This window comes from Vicia villosa, linkage group LG1 (assembly GCF_029867415.1).
Source record: "Vicia villosa cultivar HV-30 ecotype Madison, WI linkage group LG1, Vvil1.0, whole genome shotgun sequence".
NCBI lineage: Eukaryota > Viridiplantae > Streptophyta > Magnoliopsida > Fabales > Fabaceae > Vicia > Vicia villosa.
Genome location: NC_081180.1, coordinates 65145191 through 65153473, shown reverse-complemented (window position 1 = coordinate 65153473; position 8283 = coordinate 65145191). Strand labels below are relative to the sequence as shown.

General features: G+C 33.7%; 1 long non-coding RNA gene across 9 annotated transcripts; it reads left to right on the top strand.

Moving 5' to 3' along the window:
* Positions 1-5600: 5600 nt before the first annotated feature.
* Positions 5601-7280, top strand: LOC131608061 (uncharacterized). 9 transcript variants are annotated; one of them, XR_009285484.1, is made up of 5 exons: positions 5602-5845; positions 5947-6132; positions 6234-6269; positions 6337-6418; positions 6520-7280. It is a non-coding gene; the product is annotated as an uncharacterized LOC131608061 (long non-coding RNA). The 9 variants fall into 9 exon arrangements; XR_009285494.1 differs by having other exon boundaries at positions 5947-6269; positions 6520-6555; positions 6623-7280; XR_009285482.1 differs by having other exon boundaries at positions 6234-6418.
* Positions 7281-8283: the final 1003 nt, after the last annotated feature.

The window sequence follows — 8283 nt, the reverse complement described above, 5'->3', positions numbered from 1 at the left end:
GAAAAAGACTACCTGGAAAGGTACTTAGAACAAGAATGTCTCAAAGAAGACTACCTGAAAAGGTGCTTAGAAGAAGATTGTCTTGAAGAAGACTACCTGAAAAGATGCTTAGAAGAAGATTGGCTTAAAGAAGACTACCTAAAAAGGTACTTAGAAAAGGAATGTCTTGAAGAAGACTACCCTAAAAAGGTTCTTGGAAGTGATGATAATTGTCTTAAAGAAGACTACCTAAAAAGGTTCCTAGAAAGGGTGATGAACGCCTTAGAAAAGACTACTTGAAAAGGTTCCTAGAAAGGATCGTAGGATTTGTCTTAAAGAAGACTGCCTAGAAAGGTGTGGTGTAATGTATCAGCCAATGTATGTAATGCATGATTTAGATGTGTTTGCATGATGCCCCAATGATAGGTTGTTTGATAACCAAGAGCGTATATAGCTCGCTACAGTTGTAAGGTTGTTGGATGCTAGCGCGATTTCCCACTACCTGCTTTTGAACTTTGAAGATCGTAGTTAGGAGAAAGATTGATTCGAAGTTGTAAAGTGTGAAGACGCCTTTTCCTTTTATTGTGCGTCTTATGGATTTGATATCCATTGCCCCAGTATTTTAGTGGAACAAGATGCTTATGAGGGAAATGCCCCAGGAAATAACCTTGTCATATGCTTCGACGTTTAGATTGAAGGGTATGCCCTTGACTTCCCAGATATGGAGGGTTACCCATGGTGTTCTATCCTTTTGAATTTGAATTCTTCCCATGTTTGACATGCCCCTGATTGAAATTGCTTCGAGATGTGACCCAGGTCGATTGGACCTTAGGAAGAATGCCCCTAGTTAATAGGATGTTTGGTTGTATGCCCCTGTTTAGGAAAACCCTCTGGACGTGGTTTCCCCATTCAAGAGTCTTTATCAGAAATGATCGCCTTTGTGCTAAGTGTATATTCGTAAATGGCGTTGTATCCTTCGAAAAGTAATTCTAATGTAATGCGAATGCAAGTTTTAAAATCGAGGTCCGGCATGAATTAAGACTGAATGATTAGAAACGAATGTTTGAAGAAGTGTAGTGATTAGAAATAGTTTTAACAAACATAGGAGTCAGTATAACAAAATCTTGCTTAATATGCTTTCGTAGTTAACCTTGCCTCAATTAGGACTTTTGAAGGTTGTAACTTGGCTTGGTTCATGTTTTAAGAAACAATGGATATGAGGCTCAAAAATTTATTTATCCCACCCCTTTCTCCTTAATGTTCTCCAGATCCTAAAAATTCGCTTAATCCAATGAATGTGCTTTGTTTGCAAGAGAATCGTTTCAATTTCGATGTTGAGCAGAAGCCTTAGTAGAGATCCTTGCATTGATGAAAAAATGTTGTAAAGATCCAAGCATAGATGAGAAGCTTCAATGATTTTAGCAGTCACAAGTATATCCTTTGTATTTGCCTTTGTTTTGTTTTTATCCCTTATTTTTGCATGAATCAATTCCTTTGAATTTGATCCATCGGGATGCCCTAATTTTTGTCTAAGTCATTTCGTTTTCTTTTATGAAATTCTCCATTTTGACTTAGCGGGCGTTTTTCTTTTAAAAGCTCCTTTTGAGATTTGATCCTTGGATATTGAATGTTGTGACTGCCATGTTGACTATGATTTATAAGCTTCGATTTTGATACATCCTCGATCTTGGATGATATGTTGAGGAAGAAGATACTGTGAATGTTACCTTCATTGCTTCCTCAATCTTGGATTAACGCGAGGAAGAAGATATGCTTGAACCTTTTATGCTTGAACTTTACTTGGATCCTTATTCGGATTGATTGATTCTCTTAACAACCAAAGTACGCCATTGAATTAATCAAAATCTACCCTGCCCCTGGTTGAAATCATGGTTTTTTTTTTAAAAGTAGAAACAAACTCCAACTCCTGGCTCGAGGGGGTGACGAGGGATTAACATCCTTATATCTCCACTGTTTGGGATTTGAAACAATGCCTGTACATCGTCGGTTCGGTCTTACCTTGAAAGCATATGTTTAGCGAGACTTAGTTATTTGTATTCGTCATTCTCCCTCAAGTTTGTTAATAATTGAAAGTTGAAATTGAAATGGAATAGAAGGGTGCGAGTAGAAAATCGTAGTAGTGAGCGAATGAAGCGAATGAATTTATTTCAAACATGCATGATTATTTTATTGAATTACTGTTCGAAAGATACAACGTTTTACATCAAATAGCATTTTGTGATCGTAGGAGTTGCAACTTGAAGAATAGACCTATTAATCCTGAGGGTAATCTCCTTTGTAAGTCTGTTGACCATATCCTACTCCTTAGTTCGTGGAATTGTAGGAGTGAAGGGTAATCTCGAATTCTCCTTGGGCATGTCGAATCTGTCGGGAATGAATTGTTAGCGGTGGGTTTTCGTCGTATCGGAACTTCACGAGTTTCCTTTGACTTAACCTCTTTTGCTTTTTCCTAAGGATCGTATCACACCATTTGCAATCTTCAGAGTTTGTAGATTGATATAGAAAACACATGACCTTTTTGCCCCTTGGTGGGGAGTTAACATATGTCGCTTTCCCTCCATCGTAGTTAAGCATCTTCGTTCAGGGTGTTGCCCCAGTTGGACTAACCCTTGCCCCCAGGTTATCATAGAGCGTCCTTGTAACTTTGATATGTTCTAAGATGAACCCCTTTATGAGTAGATACCTCTTAAGTGTATCTATGAGGGAGCTCCTTTGTTGAACTAATCCTTGCTAGATGATAACCTTTGATGTATTTATGATCCTGTTACGACAAGGCATGGACATGCGACTGGCACGGTGATAGCTTATCTTCCTTTCTCCATAGTTTATGATCCTTTTATTTTTCTCCATGAGTTTCAGGAAACCGGCTAGCACGGTGAGTATGGATGCGGGTGAAGATGGAAATGCAAATGTGTGTGTAAATGTATGAATGCCTGAAAATGCGAATGCACGCGTATGCAAAGGACTCCTTTATTTTTTGTATATTATGAATCCTTATATGTAATGCAATGCGGACGTGCGACAAATATAATCCTAAGGATAACCTATGCGGATTTAGGGATGACATTAGACTCTAATGAAACATTTGCGAGCTAGATATTATGACACGTTAATGGGAATAGATTAGGAAGTGCGTGGGAAGTAGCAGTTGATGACCGTTCAAGACGGTCACCAAGTCTCATGACCTTCGAGAGGTCGTTCGACGTGTACTTACGAAACTCTCCCCCGTGGGAAGGTTCTCTATGTGGAACGCATTCTATCTAAGGACGATATCGGGTGAAGAGAAATCCCTACAGGCTAGGGATGAAAGATGTATAAACGGAAATCCAAACCCTACAAGTTAGGGGTATACGGGAATAAGCACGGGATGACCGTTCTAGACAGTCACTAGATCTCGTGGCCATCGAGAGTCCAATCGACATGCGTTAATGAAGATGTCCTTCGTGGGAATGACATGTGGTTGTAAAAATACAAAGATGTAAAAGGAAAATCCCTACGGGCTAGGGAGTGCGTAGGAGTAAGCATGGGGTGACCGTTCGAGACAGTCACTAGATCTCATGGCCATCGAGAGGCCAATCGACGTATGCTAATAAAGGTGTCCTTCGTACGAAGGACATGATTTTAAGAATAGGATCCCTATAGGCTAGGGAATACGTAGGGGTACCTACAAAATTGAAACGCATAGATACTCGAAGCATATAAATTGCAAACATATAATAAGTACATAAGCCCAAAAGTCCTAGGTTCATAGGTTCGACGTAGCGGCTCTTGGGAGCCAACCTTTTTATAGGGGGGTTCTAGAAGGTCTCATGGGGTCGTTCGTAGCCTCCGAGACTTTTGTCTCTTCGGATTTTAGAACGACTCATTTTATCCATGAGGTTCGAATTTTTGGGGTAGGTTCTCGGAGAGATCAGCCAAGTATCCAGTCCTGCCCTCAACAAAGTCAAGTCTCGTTTTGGACATTTCCGAATACTCAACCCACTCCGAGTGGAGTTATCAATGAGACTCGTAGGCGATTCATGTCCCCATTTGATCTCAAAGTTAACTCCCACACTTAGGGTTGAACATAACATTAAAACGAATGCCAGCAATGCATATAATAATATAATTAAACATTTTAAGGCAGATAAATAAACATTTAAGAAAAACAAAAAACAAATAAATAAATAAATAATTTAATATTTATTAAAAGATGAACCTCCCCTAAACCCTAAAAATGGCAAGTTTGCCAAACCCTAAAAAAAACTTGCCAAACCTAAACCCTGCTAAAACCTATAGGAGCATAGTATTCACTATTAAGTTATCCCCAGCAGAGTCGCCAGCTGTAGCAACCTGCCTAAAAATTTATAACTGAGAGAGTCGCCACCTATCCTACCAAGGCGAATAGGAAACCTTTAATGGATAAGAGATTTAGGGTAAGATACTATATTCGGGTTAAGGGAAGGTGTTAGGCACCCAAAACCCTTTCCTAAAGGTTAACATTGCAAAGATAAGGGTTATGGCAAAAAATATAAAGAAAGGTAACAGATAGTTAATAGGGTTAAAGGCTTAATTATTGACATGATTAAGATTTGGAGGAGGGGGACTCGCTTTGTTGCCAAGTGCCTACGTATCTCCTTAGGGAGAATCAGAGTCAACGTAGTTCGGGCACAAGGTTGTACGCCTTAGAACTGATTATGAAGTTGTTTTAAAGGTATTTTGAGTTACCTTGTCGTAGTTTTTGAAATGCGAATGTTCGCAAGGTATTTTGAATTACCTTATCGTAGTTCGAACATCGCAGTATTGAAGAGATGAAATTTTGAGTGTTTTAAGTGGCATACAACCCTGGTTTAATTTGCACTATTAATCGCAATGATCAATAGGTTTGATCATCATAATTAATAGATTAGTAGAGAATTGCTGGCAATTCTAATCGATTGATTCGATTATCACTTTTAGCAAATGGATGTATTTTAAATAATTAATTTGATCGTTATCCCTCATAACCAATAGATTTGATTAATAATAATAACGAATTTTTATAAAGGGGAAATGCTAATCATCGTAACCAATAGATTTGGTTACAACCATTTAGCAAAATAATTATTGTTTTTATACTTTTTTTAATTAATTATTACCCATCGCGACCGATTAATTCGGTCGAAACGAATAATAAATTAAATCCTAACACTTTGTATTATTTTTTATATTATATATTTTTGTTATCTTTTATATTTGATATGTTTTTTTTGTATTGTTATTCTATAGGAAAAACTAAATAAATATATGAATACATTAGATCTAACTAGTTAAAAAATAAAATCTAGACATAAGCCCAATCCACTAATTTAAACTAGTAATAGATAAAATAAAAAAATTGTAATATGATGTGATCGAAATAAAAGGAAACCGCTTCCTGTTACTGAATCACTAAATATGGTCTTTGACTTTTCAAAATTGATTGGCTCTAATAGAAACCTGACATGTGGCATATGTAATTTCTTTATCTACAATATAAGAAAGTTAAATGTTCTGGAAAAGACCAAACTGCCCATTTGCTTTGTTAGTGAACCACGTGGATGCATTAACCATCTTTCTTTTCTTTTGCTTCTATTTTGAAAAACGTTCTCTCTCTTTCTCTATATCTCTCTTCCTCTTCCTCTTTCTTTTGTCTCTCTTTCTCTTTCTTTCTCTTTCATTTCATTTTCTCTCTTACCTAATTTCTGATATTTCTTCTCAAATTTATTTACCTAATTTCTTTCTCCTCCTATCACCACCGCCACTGCCACTTATGTGTTATTTTCATTTTTTTTACGTTATTGTCATAAATGCAACAAATAGCTTCAACGATTCAGATCTGGAAAAGGTAAAAGATACAAACTTGTGTGGTTTTTCGTTTTCAAATGCTTCATTATTTTATTTATTCAACATCACTAACATCATTTTTATTATTTTCATTTGAGATAGGTTCTGAAATAACGAAAAACTGGGTTATTTGAGCAAGTGGGCTTCTTCTTCTTCTACCATATTAAAGGTTTTGTCATTTTAACGTTTTTCTTTTTCCTCCCAGATCTGCGTTTTTTGTTGTTACTGGGTTTTTCTACTTCTTCTAAATTCAAATCTGGGTTTTTGTATGATTTGTATCTGGAAAAGGTAAAAGATACAAACTTTTATGGTTTTTCGTTTTCAAATGCTTCATTATTTTATTTATTCAACATCACTAACATCATTTTTATTATTTTCATTTGAGATAGGTTCTGAAATAACGAAAAACTGGGTTATTTGAGCAGGTGGGCTTCTTCTTCTTCTACCATATTAAAGGTTTTGTCATTTTAACGTTTTTCTTTTTCCTCCCAGATCTGCGTTTTTGTTGTTACTGGGTTTTTCTACTTCTTCTAAATTCAAATCTGGGTTTTTGTATGATTTGTATCTAGAAAAGGTAAAAGATACAAACTTTTGTGGTTTTTCGTTTTCAAATGCTTCATTATTTTATTTATTCAACATCACTAACATCATTTTTATTATTTTCATTTGAGATAGGTTCTGAAATAACGAAAAACTGAGTTATTTGAGCAGGTGGGCTTCTTCTTCTTCTACCATATTAAAGGTTTTGTCATTTTAACGTTTTTCTTTTTCCTCCCAGATCTGCGTTTTTTGTTGTTACTGGATTTTTCTACTTCTTCTAAATTCAAATCTGGGTTTTTGTATGATTTGTAGTTTTTCTCTCAGATCTGAGTTTGTTTGTTGCAGAAGATTACAAGATTTTGGGATGAAATGTTGTAACTTGTAAGAATGAGAATTAGAGTTTTGATTTTGAAATTTTATTTTTACATTTTGATCAACCAGGTAAATAGTGAAAGAAATCTGTATAGGAAATTTTTGATCTAACAGAGAAAATTATATCATTAATGTTGTTTGATTTTTCTTCTGCACTTTTTAGTCTGGCTTTTTTTAGTTTTGATTTTTAATTGTTCTTTGCTTTTTTTAGTCATGTCATCATGTTCACCAAGTACGTTTAATAAAATGAACTGCAGATCAAGCTCTAGAAGAATATTGATGTAGAAAAGTATTCATAAAGGATGTTGATGGAAAAATATTTGTTGAAATTAAATCCACTTGAATGTCATTAATTTGTCATAACTTTATTTTGTTTTAAATTTTAATACTGATTTTATTTTGATTATAAATATATAAATATGTTTATGTCATATAAAATTTATTTAACAATAAATATTTGTTGTTTATGTAAAAATAATATTGAAGTAATTTTTTTATACATTTAATTCAATTAAAATAAGATGTTCTGCTTGATGAAAAAAATATGTTTATTACATTGTTTGTTACTTCTCCATGTGTATATGGTTTATTAATTTTCCTTAGTGAAAAATATATGAGGAAAATATATGATTTATTAAAGTACAATAAAAATATAGTTTGTTTCAATAATTTGTGTATCGTATTTATTTGATAAAGATTTTGTCCCAAATACACTTTATGACACAACAAGAATAGAATTATTGATTTAAATATTACAAAAAATAGACATTGAAATATTAATACACTACATATTTTACTATCAATTTTAATATTTATTTTTTACAAAAAATCAAGTTGCATATTCTAAGTAATTTTTTTTTGGAAATGAAGATACTTTATTCAACCCAAAAAACAATGAAGTACAAGGCGATCACGAGATCCCGCCGCTCAGCAACTAACTTTTACATCATTAACTTAGCAACATACTTCCTAAGTTTATGATTCGGCCAGCTCCTATAGACAATATAATCAATAATACTCGGACCAATGTTAACATTGTCACTCTCCTTTGATCTCCCAAAACAGCACCTGTTCCGGAATTATTTAAACAACAATTTAAATGGTGTTATTGATAAAACATTAAATATTATTTAACTCAATAATTTAAATAATGAATCTTTAATTAATTTATCTAAAATTTTTAATATGTATTGAAAAATAGTTTTTACTATTTATTAATTTTTTTAATTATATATTTTATTTTAAAAAAAATAGAGACAACTAAGTAGAGACAATGAGTTAATGTAAAGCTGTACAAATCACATCAAATATCTCATGAACATTATTACTTATACTATTATTTTTTTCTTTATTTCTTTTTTTATTTCATTAAACTAGACAAAGAAAGTAAATATTTTTTCTCTAATATAATCCGTTGCAAATCAATACTAACTATTTATCATCATTATTGTCTTTACTTTTTTACCGTGTCAATCAAATCATGTCTATTCAATAGGCACAGACTATAAATTTTAAATTGATTTCATT